Below are 15,375 nucleotides of genomic sequence, written 5' to 3'. Positions count from 1 at the left end.
TAATTCCAAAGCCCTTACTTCTTGCACTGTATCCCAGGACTTCCTGGTGGGTTTGCTCCTATGGACCACTCACAGAGCCTGGCACATAGTAGGGGTTCTATGAAAATCTGTTGATTGGTGTGTAGGCCATAAGAGAAGAAAGAAAAATTAATAGAAACAACATAATTGTATGTTGAATCTTTTTTTAAAATTTTAGTTTATTATTATTATTTTTAATTTGGTCACACTGGATCTTAGTTTCAGCATGCAGGTTCTTAGTTATGGCATGTAGGATCCAGGGCCCCTTGCATTGGGAATACAGAGTCCCAACCACTGAACCACTAGGAAAGCCCCATATTTGGTCCTTATTTGAAGGAATGTAAACAATTTAGAACGCTCCACATTTCTGAAGTTTATCTGAACATTTTTTTTCTGCCATCTCTGAGAGCCAATCTCTGATTCAGGAAAGGCTGGAAAGAGATCTCTTTGCCATTAAACCTTTGGCAGCTCCTGTACAATATCTGTAGCAGAGCTGGAACCATTTGAAAGTTCAGCACAAGTGCCAAAAAGAAAGCCACCACAACTATCTGAACATTCTTATAAGCCACTTACTTAAAGGGAAAGTAGATATTACATTTTCACTTTTTGTTCCAAAACACAATTAGGCCTTTTTCATCTCATTGCTCTGTAATTTCTGCACATGAATCCTAATATTACAGGAACAGATATTGATTGGCACAGCCTTCAGCTAGCTCAACAGTCTTTGTCTCCTTTGCAAACTGTCTGGGAGACTGATCCGCAGGTCACATGTCCTCCGAACCCAATTAACAGGTGTGTCAATCACTGCTACAGGCTACTGTGCTGATTGATTGTTCTTCCTCTGAAAGTTGACAGGTGGAGCACATGCTCCATTCCTGATACAAATGAATCCAAGTCTCTTGAAGACACTAAAGTCTCTGCCTGAACTGTTGAGTCCCACTCACTGCGGTCCTCTAAAGCAAGCTTGACTGTCAAGCATCTGGGCACTCTCACAGGCTCACCTCAATGGCTCAATTCGCACACAAAAAAGATGGGAGTGAGAGGCTGGACTTGGGGGTGTGTGAAACCTGGGGTTCCCTTGGTCTTCCTAGGCTGGAAACTATGGGGAGAAAAGGAATCTTACTGGGTTTTTTTGTCCAGCTTTCAAATACCATGGAGTAAAGAATATACAAGAACTGGCCTAAAATTAATCTTGCCCCATGCTCACAATGAGACCTCACAATGTGAAAACATACTCTTTATTTCAATCTTGCCCCAGGTATTAGGACATTTTTTAAGTTCTCTGTCTTTTCAAAAACTATAAATCACCCCCCTGCTGCTTTGTCTTTCTCTGTCTCTGTCTGTCTGTCTCTCTCTCACACACACACCCACACCATATAGAGAAAGAGAAAAGGAATTTGAGAGATTGGAAATGATGACCCAGGACAAAAAAGAAACATGTTTCAAATCTGTCTTCCTCATTCCACTGTTATTGTTCAGTCACTGAATGTCAATAATGCCAAAGCTGAGAAACCTTCAGTTCAGTTCGGTTCAGTTCAGTCGCTCAGTCGTGTCCGACTCTTTGTGACCCCATGGACTGCAGCACGCCAGGCTCCCCTGTCCTCCACCATCTCCTGGAATCTGCTCAAACTCATGTCCATTGAGTCGGTGATGCCATCCAGCCATCTCATCCTCTGTCGTCCCCTTCTCCTCCTACTTCCAATCTTTCCCAGCAACAGCGTCTTTTCCACTGAGTCGGCTGTTCATGTCAGGTGGTCAAAGTATTGGAGCTTCAACTTCAGCCTCATTCCATTAAGATGGAAACAAAAAATATAGAAGTATTTAAATAAATCTTTTGAAAGCAAAAACTGATGTGATTAGAATTTTTAACAGTACTATCATATTTACTAAAAAACCTCAGTCTTTTAAGAGTTTGCCCTAAAAAGTGAGGGGGATTCTCTGGTGGTCCAGTGGTTAGGACTCTGTGCTTCCACTGCATGGGACATGGGTTCCATCTCTAGTCAGGGAACTAAGATCTCACAAGCTGCATGACGCAGTCAAAAAAAAAAAACACCAACTTTGCCCGACAAAAAAACGTTGGGCTTCCCTGGTGGCTCTGACGGGTAAGCATCTGCCTAGAATGTGGGAGACACGGGTTCGATCCCTGGGTCAGGAAGGTCCCCTGGAGAAGGAAATGGCAACCCACTCCAGTACTCTTGCCTGAAAAATTCCATGGACTGAGGAGCCTGGTAGGCTACAGTCCATGGGATCTCAAAGAGTCGGACATGACTGAGCGACTTCACTTCTTCTTTTGCCCTACATATATATTTTTTGTTCTATATTCTTTGAGAGTAGAGGCTATCACATTTATCTTAGAAAGCTGACTCCTGACATACTGTAGATGCTTTGTAAATGTTTGTTGAATGAATGAAAGAAATTTAAATCACTATTTATTCTGTATTTTCCTTGTCAGGGGAGAATCCTGAATTTGTCCATCTAAGGTCATCTAGGAGAATGAGTGAATTTCAACTCAGCCTTTGAATCATAGATCAGTGTTGGGTGAACCAACTTCAACTTGACTCCAGCCTCTAAATTGATTGACACTATCATTAACAACAGCAACAAAGACATAATCACTGTTTACAAGGCGTGCATGAGTGCTAAGTTGCTTCAGTGGGGTCTGACTCTTTGCAACCCTATAAACTGTAGCCCGCTAGGTTCCTCTGTCCATGGGATTCTCCAGCCAAGAATACTGGAGTGGGTTGCCCTTTCCTCCTCCAAGGGATCTTCTGGACCCAGGAATAGAACCTGAGTCTCTTATGTCTCCTTCATTGGCAGGCGGGTTCTTTACCACTAGCACCACCTGGGAAGCTGTTTTCAAGGCTCTCCACCCTAAATCCTACCAGACTCCTACGGTTGCTAGAGGTTTGTGATATCTGAAGGCCAAGTGGGACCTGCTTAGAGATAGCAAAGATGGCAGACTCACTCTCCACAACTTTCTCAGTTGCCCAGAGATGGGCAGAGTTGGATAAGCTTTCAAGAGAGATGGCTAAGACTTGTACACAGATTTGCCTCATAAATGTTTTTCCTTAGGATGACAATCGAAGGATTTTCTTAAATATCACACATGGAATTCAAGACAAAAATGGAACATTAATCAAAGAGTTTTGTAGGGTTTTCTTCATTAAATGAGGTAGGAGAGAGTTATCACCGGGAAGCACAGAAGACTTCTTACCCTCTACAATACAGACCAGTGGGTTGATTAACTGAAAAATGAAATGGTTAAAATGGAGACTTGTTTTTAAAAATGATAAATATATACACTACATATTTTATGTAAATTTAAAATAAATATGGTATTAATTTGTTGATGCTTTAATTGGGCCACTGATTAGAGCTCTATGTTTTCTTCATTGCATGCATGCTTAGTTGCTAAGTCATTTCTGACTCTTTGCGACCCCATGGCTACAGCCTGCCAATCGAATTTTCCAGGCAAGAATACTGGAGTGGGTTGCCATTTCCTGCTCCAGGGGAACTTCCCCACCCAGGGATTAAACCCATGTCTCCTGCATTGGCAGGAAGATTCTTTACCACTGTGCAGGCATACATATAGGCAGTGTCTCCATTTTTGGTGAATTCTAAATGAAGTGAAAAGTCGAGATACTCTGAAAACACTCTGCATGTGGAATCCTAGATTTGGGGGAATTTTGTCCCTATCTTTTACAGTAGTCTTGTTCTCACCTAATTTAATAACAATTTAAAAAAAAATCCCATGACTATCTTTCCTTTATAAAACAACTTAGTTTCTTTTTTTTAAGTACCTTTTTCTCATCATTTATATAACATTCAATTAAACGATATCTTTCCAATCACAAGTACAATGGGCATAAATAGATTTGGGGGAACATTTAGGTAACTCTTTTTTAAAATTTATTTATTTATTTAATTATGGTTGCACTGGATCTTCATTGTTGTGTGCTGGCTTTCTCTAGTTGCAGTGAGAGGGGGCTGCTCTCACGTGGAGTGCTGGCTCTAGGCTCTAGGCTCTCGAGCTTCAGTAGTTGCGGCCCCCGGGCTGCAGAGCCAGGCTCAGTAGCTGTGGTGCATGGGCTCAGTTGCCCTGCAACATGTGGGCGTGTGGTCTTCCCAGACCAGGGATTGTACCCGTGTCTCCTGCATTGGCAGGCAGATTCTTCACCACTGGGTCATCAGGGAAGTCCACTACTGTTCCTTTTTGGGAAAAAAATGTTAATATATTGGTAATCAGAGCAGGAAAGAAATCTTTTGGTCCTCCATGTCCCAGATGTACTGCCTTATTTAATGAGTACCTACTTTGTGGTAGGCCCTCCAGAGATAGAAAGAGACATTCTTTCAAAGATGTCATTCACATTTTAAAGTATAGAAGTCAATTTTTTTTAGCATATTCACAGGGTCCTGTAACCATGAACACAATTTAATTTTAGAACACTTTCATCATCCCCCAAAAGAAATCCGGTACTTATTAGCAGTCACTCTCCATTCCCTCGGCATACCCCCAGCACCAGGCAACCATGAATCTACTTTCTGTCCTATGGATTTACCTATTCTGGACATTACAGATAAATGAAGTCATACAATATATGTGTTTTTTTGTGTCTGGCTTTTTTCACTTAGCATATGTTTTCAATATTTAGTCACGTTGTAGTGTATATTGGTGCTCCATTCTTTTTGTGGCCAAATAATATTCCATTGTATGAATATACCACCATTTGTTTCTCCATTCACCATCTAAGGACATATGGGTGTTTTCACATCTTGGTTAAAGTGATTAATGCTGCTATGATATTCACGTACACGTATTTTTGGTGGACATATATTTTCAATTCTCTTAGGAGTGGAATTGGTAATTTAAGTGGTAACTAGATGTTTAACTTTTTGAGGAACTTTCAAACTTTGTTTTCCAAAGAGGCTGCACAATTTTACATTCCCACCATCAATGCCTGAGGATTCAAATTTCTCCATGTACTCATAAATTCTTGTTATTTTCCATTGAAAAAAAAATTATACCCTTTCTAGTGTGTGTGAAAAGTGGCATCTTCTTGGGGATTTGATTTGCATTTCGCTAATGGCTAATGATGTTGAGCATTTTTAAACACGTTCATCGACCATTTGTATATCTTCTTTGGAGAAATGTCTATTCAAATTGGTTGCCCATTTTGAATTGTGTTATTATGTCTCAAAGACACCTCTTTGCCCTAAAGCAAGGTTTCTCAGTCCATCCTAAGGGAAATCAGTCCTGAATATTCATTGGAAGGACTGATGCTGAAACTCCAATACTTTGGCCATCTGATGCGAAGAACTGACTCAATGGAAAAGACCCCAGTGCTGGGAAAGATTGAAGACGGGAGGAGAAGGGGACAACAGAGGATGAGATGGTTAGATGGCGTCACCAACTCAATGGACATGAGTTTGAGTAAACGCCGGGAGTTGGTGATGGACAGGGAGGCCTGGTATGCTACAGTCCATGGGGTCACAAAGAGTTGGACATGACTGAGTGACTCAACTGAACTGAAGGTTTCTCAGCTTTGGCATTATTGACATTTAGGGGATGGGTATTTGTTGTGTGGGATTTTCCTCTGCATTGTAGTATGTTTAGCAGCATCTCTGGTTTCTACCCGTCAGATGCTAGTAGCACCCTCCAACTTTTGACTATCAAGACAGACATTGCAAAATCACCTTGGGGGTGAGGATATGAAATCTCTCCTAATCAAGATCTGCTGCTCGGAAAGATCTTTCTGTGCATCTAAGAAACACATAGAAACATAATTCAGTTTTAGTGGAGTGGTGGAAGTCAGTCTGAGTGGGTGGAGGATGATGTAAGAAAGTGGATGGACCTTGAGAGTAGGAACTGATCTTCCCAAGTCCAGTTGGGAAGTTAATTGACAAAATGAGACATAAGTATAAAAGTCACAAATGAGAATTAGCTAACATGATTAGATAAACAATAATTCAGTATAACACAAAACAGTTGTAAGACTATATATATGAAAGTATTAGAAGTGTGGTTTCTCTAGAACTACTTACAGGGTTTGTGAGAAAGGGAATTTACTGTGAGCTGATCTCTGGGGCAGAGTGTCATCCCTTGACCCTCCTGGGCATGGAGCTCAAATGTCTGGTAAGTGGCCTTTCCCTGTAGACAGCTCTCAGCTTCATTTCTCATGTTAGTCTCATCTCTTGGTAGGGATGTGGACACATCTGTCTCAGACAGAGATGGTTGGGGCTGAGTTGTAGGCAGTATGTCCACAGATAACCCCTGAGGGCTTCTCAAGCTACTCTGGTTCCTGTCCTCAAGAGTCATCTGTGGACATACTGCCTACAGCTCTGTTCCAGACCCACTCAGTCTCTATCTCTTAGTTCTAATTCCTGAAAGAGGGAATCTGAGGCTCTGAGAAACCACTGAATAGGCCTGGCTTGGCTCTCTTAATCGGGTGTCCTAACCCAATTCCCTAGGCTGTGGGGTGGGGCAGTTTTCAGAGAATGGATGGGATGGAGTGAGGTAGAAATAAATAGGAACCACATCATAGATCCTTAAGCCATTCCACCACCTGTCCAGATTTCCCCCCACTTTTTTTCTTCTCAAAGATTTTTACCCCACTCCCTGCCCCCTAAAGGGCTTCCCAGGCGGTGCAGTGGTAAAGGATCCACCTGCCAGTACAGGAGATGTGGGTTCGATCCCTGGTTTGGGAATATCCCCTGGAGGAGAAAATGACAACCCACTCCAGTATTCTTGCCTGGGAAATCCCATGGACAGAGGAGCCTGGTGGGTTACAGTCAGTCGCAAAGAGTCAGATATGACTGAAGCTACTAACCAACTGCCCCCTAAAACGTCTCTCACAGAAATAGCCTGACTATTGCTTGCCTGTTAAATACACAGTTACCACCATTTACCTCTTTCCTTCAGCACCTGTGGTACTGTGGTCTTGACCTCAAGTATTCTGACTTTAGAAAGGGGATGATTCTATTTAATAATGTCTTGGTAGGAAGGTATCATCTACACTGAAATGGGCCATTTTAACAAGAGAAATATATCTGTTGGGGAGCAGTCTGAAACTTCTTCATCTCAATCTTCCCCCAGTGGCATAACAGTGGGGAATAAAGACTACTGAGTTGTTGGGAGATAGTACATCCTTCCCACTAGTTAATAAAGTGATGCCCTGCCTTCGCAGTCTATTAATTAAGAAGGCAATCAGTGCATGCTTCAAGTTTGCTCTTTGAAACTCAAAGGCAATAAAATCAGAACACTCCTCAGATTTTTTTTTCTCATAAGGAAATGAATAACAAATTAGGGCCACAGAGATAGAGTAATCACATCTTGAATGATTTCTCCTGAGCATGCCTTTAATAGCCTGTATGCGATAGATAAGATGAACAAAGACAGGCAAAGTTAATTATCTAGGAAAAGCTTCATCAAGGAGTTTTAGTCACATCAGCCCAGGTTTTCTCAGCCTTGGTACTGCTGGTATCTTGGGCCAGATAATTGTTGTGGGGAGCAACCCTGTGCATACAGTAGGATGCTTAGCAGCATCTCTGATCTCTAACTGTAGATGCCAGTAGCACCCCTCCACCCAGTTTGTGACAACCAAAAATATCTCTCAGTTCAGTTCAGTTGCGTCTGACTCTTTTACGGCCCCATGGACTGCAGCACGCCAGGCCTCCATGTCCATCACCAACTCCTGGAGTTTACTCAAACTCGTCCATTGAGTCGGTGATACCATCTAACCATCTCATCCTCTGCCGTCCCCTTCTCCTCCTGCCCTCAATCTTTCCCAGCAGCAGGGTCTTTTCAAATGAGTCAGTTCTTCGCATCAGGTGGCCAAAGTATTGGAGTTTCAGCTTCAACATCAGTCCCTCCAATGAACACCCAGGACTGATTTCCTTTAGGATGGACAGGTTGGATCTCCTTGCAGTCCAAGAGATTCTCAAGAGTCTTCTCCAACACCACAGTTCAAAAGCACCAGTTTGTCTACGCTCAGCTTTCTTTATACTCCAACTCTCACATCCATACATGACCACTGGAAAAACCATAGCCTTGACTAGATGGACCTTTGTTGGCAAAGTAATGTCTCTGCTTTTTAATATACTGTCTAGGTTGGTCATAACTTTCCTTCCAAGGAGTAAGCATCCTTTAATCTCATGGCTGCAGTCACCATCTGCAGTGATTTTGGAGCCCAAAAAATAAAGTCTGACACTGTTTCCACTGTTTCCCCATCTATTTCCCATGAAGTGATGGGACCAGATGCCATGATCTTCGTTATCTGAATGTTGAGCTTTTAGCCAACTTTTTCACTCTCCTCTTTCACTTTCATCATGAGGCTCTTTAGTTCTTCACTTTCTGCCATAAGGGTGGTGTCATCTGCATATCTGAGGTTATTGATATTTCTCCTGGCAATCTTGATTCCAGCTTGTGCTTCCTCCAGCCCAGTGTTTCTCATGATGTACTGTGCATATAAGTTAAATAAGCAGGGTGACAATATACAGCCTTGACGCACTCCTTTTCCTATTTGGAACCAGTCTGTTGTTCCATGTCCAGTTCTAACTGTTGCTTCCTGACCTGCATACAGGTTTCTCAAGAGGCAGATCAGGTGGTCTGGTATTCCCATCTCTTGAAGAGTTTTCCACAGTTTGTCTCTAGACATTGTCAAATATCCCTTGTGGGACAAAACCACCCTTGACTGAAAACTGAGTTAACTACATAGTTAACATGAGTTCTTTCTCACTCCTCATCCCCTGGATCCCTCCAGAGTTTGCTTGCTGGTTTAAACCCTTGGAAACAAACATACCAGGCTGTCTACATTTTCCAGGGAATAATGTGAAAAGAAATTGACTGAGTCAATATTACTTGTCTAGGTGACACGAAGGGTTCCTTGCATTTCTGTATTGAAAAGTAGCAGACAAAAAAACAAACGAAGGAGATCTAAAAAGGTATTTATTTAAGGCACTCAGCTAAACACGTTACTTATATTTTTTTTCTCTACAAAACCTTCAGGGATGTAATTAGCTTTACTTTATTGGTGAGGAAACTGAGGCTGAAAGATGTTAGGTCATTTTCTGAAGAACACACAGTTTGTAATTTAGCAGTGAAGCTACAAGTCTGATGGCAAACTTTGTGCATTTATATACATTGCCTTAGTATAGGCACTTAAAGTGCTAGACAACTAATAAACAGTGACCAAATTGTAACTTTTCAAAAAATAGTTTATTATGGAAAATTTCCCATTCGTCCTGTTCTTGTACTTCTCATTTAGCTTCAAGAATGATCAAATGAGAACCCACTGTATACCTCGGGGAACTCTGTTCAGTGCTCTGTGCTGACCTAAATGGGAAGGAAATCCAAAGAAGAGGTGACATATGTATACATATAGCTGATTTACTTTACTGTACAGCAGAAGCTAACACAACAGTATAAAGCAAGTATACTCCAATAAAAATTAATAAAAAAGAACCAATGTTGTTTTATAAATGTTGTAATTTTTTTAGTGTTTTGAATTAGGATCCTAAAAATATAGTCTATATATTGCAATTGATTGTGATATTTTCTAGATTGAGTTCTTTCAGTTTTTTTCTTTTTTGCTGCAAAAAAAGTTTTATTGTTTTCTATTTGGTCCAAGGTGTGTGTAAGGGCTCCAGGGTGATTAAAAAGCTGCCTGAGGCTTCTGAGAAGGGCCTTCTGTTGCAGGAAAGGGGGTTCTTGTCTAATACTTGGAAATGAATTCTCCGAGGAGACACATTTGCTGACAAGCAAGAGACTTTATTAGAAAGGGACACCTGGGGGGAGAACAAGAGGGTAAGGGAATCCAGGAGGACTGCTTGCCACCTGACTCACAGTCTTGGGTTTTATCATGATGGGGTTAGTTTTGGATTGTCTCTGGACAATATCTGACTCAGGGTCCTTCCTGGTGGCTTGTGCATTGCTCGGCCAGGATGGATGCCAGTGAGGAGGATTCTGGGAGGTTGGTAGGACCTGTGGTGTCTCCCTTTGACCTTTCTCAAATTCTTCCAGTTGGTGGTGGCTTGTTAGTTCCCTGTTCCTTGACAGGACCTCCCGTCATAAAGTAACTCATGCAAATGGTTGCTATGGTGCCTGGTCAGGGTGGGTGGTTTCAGTTAGTGTTTCCCTTAACACTTCAGGCAGAAGCTCTGACACCAGAGGGGCCTCCTCCAAGCCCGCTGGGCTCAGGCGCCTCCTGGTGGTGCTTGCGGGTGAGCCCTTGGAAGAGAGACCCGCCCAGCCCCGCCTGGGGACCAGCCAGCCTGCCGAGGTCGGTCGGGTGGCCGCCCATCCTCCTGATGAGTTTCGCCCGCTCACCTAGGGCACGGCTCTCCTGGAAGGGACGGAGGTGGGGCTGCGCGTGCAGAGCCCCGGGCCCGCAGATCCACGGCGGCCCGGTTCGGGAGCTTGACCCCGAGCTCGGTGGCCTCCACAACGTCCTAGGCTTGACCTTCCAGGCTGCGGCCCTGGGAGAGGGCGCGGCCGCCTTGCTGGTGTTGCATTTTCAAGAGACGCTGGGCGCCCTCGCGCTTCTCCTGGGCCAGTTCGCGGACAAAGTGGCCTCCGCGCTCCAGAGCCACGTGGTCGCGGTGGAAACAGAAGCCCAGAGAGAGCGGTGCACGAGGCCTGCAGATGCAGGGTGACCCGGCGGTGGATGGGGCCTCCACCTCGGTGGAGTCATTCTGACCAATCTGGGAAGTTGTGGTTGGTCCATAATAAGGCGCTAAGCTCGAAAAATGGCGTTGGCTGATCCCAGGGGCTGAGAGTAGTTGGGCTGATTCTGAAGATTGTGACTTGGAAAGAGGTTGGAAGGCAGTCGGAGGCTGGAACGTCCCTGGGTCTGTTTTGTCCAAACATTGTTGTTTTGGATCAGGAGGTGTCATCAAGGCCAGTTTTTATTTATTTGGGAAACTGCTTCATAGGTGGTACATGTACTTCTATCAAGAGTGTATAACATTTGGGATTGTCTGTCTTTTTGTCATGTTACCAGTTGTTGATGCTCAGTGATTCACTTGGCATTACAAAATAGGCCTCCTCTCATTACTGTCTTCATTACCTTCACACCTTCTTCATTATCCATTCTACCATGATATACTTCTTCCTTACTAAGTGATCACCCAGAGGTACAGTTTGTAGAGGAAAGATAAGATACATGCTTAATTATTTCCTTCTAGTTCTCAATTTTAAAAATAGTGCATTTGTTCCCTTGCATTTTTCCAATGCTGACACTGAGGTTTTGGGTTTGTTTAGGGTTTTGGTTTTTTTTGGTAGTATTAACTCATGGATTTAAACACATTTGGTGGATTTCAACCCAATGGCAACCCAGTCCAGTATTCTTGCCTGGAGAACCCCATGGACAGAGGAGCCTGGCGGGCTGCAGTCCATGGGGTCGAAAAGAGTCGGACATGACTGAGTGACTTCACTTTCAGTTTCCATCCATTGTAGTGCTCACCCTTTGGATTCTTACCACTTCATCTTTGATTGGCAGGAGTGTTCCCAAGTTGGCTCCTGAGTCCTTTCAATAATCTCTATTATTTAAAAAAGGATAATAGAACTTACATGTTCACATGAGTGTATTTATCTTCACAGTTTCACTGTACAACAGTTTTAAAGTGTGGGCCTCAGGCAGCACCTGAGAGCTGATGGAACATTAAATGGATGGCCCCTACCCAGGGCAACTGAATTAGAATCCCTGGGAATAGGGCCCAGCAAACTGTTGTTTAACAAGTTTTCCAGGTGATTTTTGGGGGGCTTCTCTGGGAGCTCAGCTGGTAAAGAACCTGCCTACAAAAAAGGAGACCCCAGTTCGATTCCTGAGTCTGGAAGATCCTCTAGAGAAAGGATAGGCTACCCACTTCAGTATTCTTGGGCTTCCTTGGAGCTCAGCTGGTAAAGAATCTGCCTGCAACGCAGGAGACATGGGTTCAGTCCTTGGGTTGGGAAGATCCACTGAAGAAGGGAATGGCTACCCACTCCAGTATTCTGACCTGGAGAATTCCATGGACTGTATAGTCCACGGGGTCTCGAAGAGTCGGACGCGACTGAGTGACTTTCACTTTCCAGGTGATTTATATGCATATTAAAGTTTGAGTACCTCTGCTCTATAAGAATTGACTTCAGAGTCTAGCTTTGGGTCGCCTTCCTCACTTAAGATCCCTGGCCCTTCAGAAATTTTTTGCTAGAGAAGACCACCCTTCTGTTCTTATGGGTTATCAACAGAGGGCACAGTCATCATTGAGAGATATTTCCGATATTTTTTAAACAACAAGAAGTCAGTTGATTGATAGTTTTATAGGTTAATGATGAATCTGTTTAATACTTTTTTGGAGCCAAAAAGTCTCATATAATAACTACTTTTCATAAGTGGCCTAATAAAACTGCCATGACAAAAATTTCAAAAGAATTACTTCAAAAATGTTTTGAGCAATGGTGGTATTATTTGTGCTAGGGACTGCCATGGTTTAATGCTTATAGTTTTGCTTCTTTTTAGTTCTTATGGTTGAATGGTGTGGTGAGGTTAAGACTGTTTTGCAGAAATAAAGGATTATTATTCTTTGAAAGTGTTTATCCCATGCTTATTCAAGAGAATTTCTTCTTACAGCAAGGATGGGCTTCTGTGTATATAGTTCTCTCCAGCACCGTTAGTGAGTCATTCGATATAACCTCTCCTCTGGCACTTAAACAGATTAGGTTTAAAATGATTGCTTTCAGACATAAGGAAGGTTTGTACATAGCCAGCTTCTTGGGACACATACACTAAGGGCTTATTTCTTTCAATGCAAACAAAATAGAGTCTTGGAAAAAAGAAGGCCTTAACAGTTTGGGAGTCAAACCCGTGTCTTAGTTAAGTCTCTCACCATATCTGTTTCACCATAGTGGTTCTCAACGTGGTTTTGTTTTATTTTTTGTTTGTTTTGTATCTTTAAAAGTTCTGATACTGTATCACAGGCCAAGTAGGCCAGAATATCTAGGGAGTGGGAATACAGCCTCGGGGTTTGAAAACATCCCTCCCTGGGTCTGCTGATAATTCTGATGTACAGTCAAGGCTGAGAACCTTGTGAAGTGAAGCGGAGACTGTAAGAAACTTTATTAAGACGTGAATTTATACCCCCTGAAGTGTTAGGCTGTCTGTTTTCAAGAATAAGATATTTGGTATATTGATACTGGGAATGATCAGTTTTCACCAGCACCACCTGATATTATTCAGAGAGTTACATTTCACTCACAGAAGATAAGCTGGGGGGTCTGCTTCTGCTTGTGTGATGGAGGAAGAGCCCAGCTGATGCCACTTTTTGGAAGATTTATTAGAAGATGTGAAGACATCAACTTGAATGAGTGTTTCAAGATGACATCCTCCACTGGCACCTACTGAATGAGTCCAATAGGAGATTTATAGGGGCCTAATAAAAGGTTTTATCTAGCTAGGTTGTACCATTTAATGTCAAACTAAATGAAAAGCTTTCAACGAGAAAGCTAGCCAAAGAGAGCAAGCCAAGCAGAGCATGGGAAATTAGCTACAGAGGAAACACGTAGTAAGGAGGGGCTTTGAAGTCCAGCAGACCTGAGTTTGAAACTCCACTTTGCCATTGTCTGGCTCCATGACTTTGGACAAACTACAAGACCCTTCTAATCATTGATTCTTTCCTGCAAACCTGGTATAGTGCCTATGCCTGACACAGAGTACAGTTTCATAAGTTAATAAGTATTAAAATTACAGGCAATGTATTATTCCAATATCTGGAGATGAGATACCAGGTCCAGCTCATACTAAGGAAGGTGTCATAGGCAGAATGATGTACCCTCCCCCTCAAGATGGCCACATCCTAATTCCAAGAACCTGGGAAATGTGTCACTTTTCATGGCAAAAGGGATTTTACAGGTGTAATTAGGTTAAAGGTCTTGTGAAGGGAATAAGTATCCTGCATTACCCATGTGGGCCCAGTGTCATCACAAGGGTCTTTTAAATATAAATATATATATATACATTAATTTGGCTGTGTTGGGTCTTAGTTGTGGCACATGGATCTTCCTTGTGGCCTCTGGGCTCTTCGTTGGGGTGCATGGGCTTCTCTCTAGTTGCGGTGCTCGTGCTCCAGATGGCGAGGGGTCAGTAGCTGTGGTATGCGGGCTTAGTTGCCTCGAGGCATGTAGGATCCTGTTTCTCTGCGTCCCCTGCAATGGCAGGTGGATTCTCAACCGCTGGACTGCCAGGGAAGTCCCACAGGGGTCTTTTCAAGGGAAAAAGGCAGGCAGGAGAGTTAAGAGATGTGACTACTGAAGCAGAGGCTGGAGGGGTGCAACTGCTGTTTTTGAGATGGAAGGAAGAGGGCTGTGAGCCAAGTAATGCTGGCAGTTCTAGAAGATGGAAAAAGTCACCTCTGGAGGCTCCAGGAGAAAGGCAGTCTTGCTGATATATGGGCTTTAGCTCACTAAGTATAGGCACTTTAAATCACCCATGGCAATTTTAAGAACTTTAATATGATAAATTTGTGGTGTTTTAAGCCACTGTATTTGTGGTAAATTGTTATAACAGCAATGGGAAACTAATACCGAAGGTTAAACCAAATCTCTCCTTGAGCATTCAAAAATACTGAGCACAGAGTTTGCAAGATAAAAATTTCACTTTGGAGTCCAAGCTATTCAAATGAATTAGTATAAAGTCCAAGGAGTGTAATAATAGTTTACTTGTGAATAAATTTATCCATCTTGACATCAGATGGTCTTGATGCCTTCCTTGCTAGTCAAGCACATTTGTAGCACATCCAGAAGCCCCTGGCACAATCCTCAGGACCCTGCAGTATTTGCTGCAGTACTGGGAAACTATGCCTGGTGAGAAAGCAAGAAGGAAGAAAACTGGTAATGGCAGATCAATAACCAAGAAAGACTTATCAGAAGTGTTGATTTGGAGGACAAAATAGTGTCATATTCTGGAGGACAACTTGATAAAGTAACCCAAAAAATGTACATAAAACCTTAAAAATGCAAGTCTTCTGACTCAGCAATTCGACTTGTAGGAAAATTTATCCCAGAGGAAAAAGGCTGGATTAGTATGCATATCATTCATCTGCTTAAAAAATGCTTTCATGGTTCCCATAATTACTTATAGAATAACACTTGGGGAGACCCAAAGGAGACAGCAGTACATCCACTTGCAGTGGATAATTAAGAATGGCAGGGGTTTGTACTGACCATAGCTCAGTCAACACGTGAACCTGGATAGATTAACCTTGAAGGTCCCCAAGCCACCTTGGCTGCATTTGATCTCTTTTCCTGAAAAATCATTGAAACAGTGATTGACTAACAGTTCCCATGTTAAATTGGTGCCTGCCCTTGAGTGTGTATTATAAACT

General features: G+C 42.7%; 1 non-coding gene across 1 annotated transcript; it reads right to left on the bottom strand.

The window, feature by feature from the left end:
* Nucleotides 1–416: 416 nt before the first annotated feature.
* LOC129535342 (small nucleolar RNA SNORA12) lies at nucleotides 417–564 on the bottom strand. The gene has a single exon (XR_008681616.1). It is a non-coding gene; the product is annotated as a small nucleolar RNA SNORA12 (small nucleolar RNA).
* Between the last annotated feature and the right edge of the window lie 14,811 nt (nucleotides 565–15,375).

The sequence above is a fragment of the Moschus berezovskii genome, chromosome Y (assembly GCF_049115385.1).
Source record: "Moschus berezovskii isolate FMDL1 chromosome Y, NW_MosBer_1.0, whole genome shotgun sequence".
NCBI lineage: Eukaryota > Metazoa > Chordata > Mammalia > Artiodactyla > Moschidae > Moschus > Moschus berezovskii.
The sequence above is the reverse complement of the archived record's forward strand: the minus strand, read 5'-3'. Positions and strand labels throughout refer to the sequence as shown.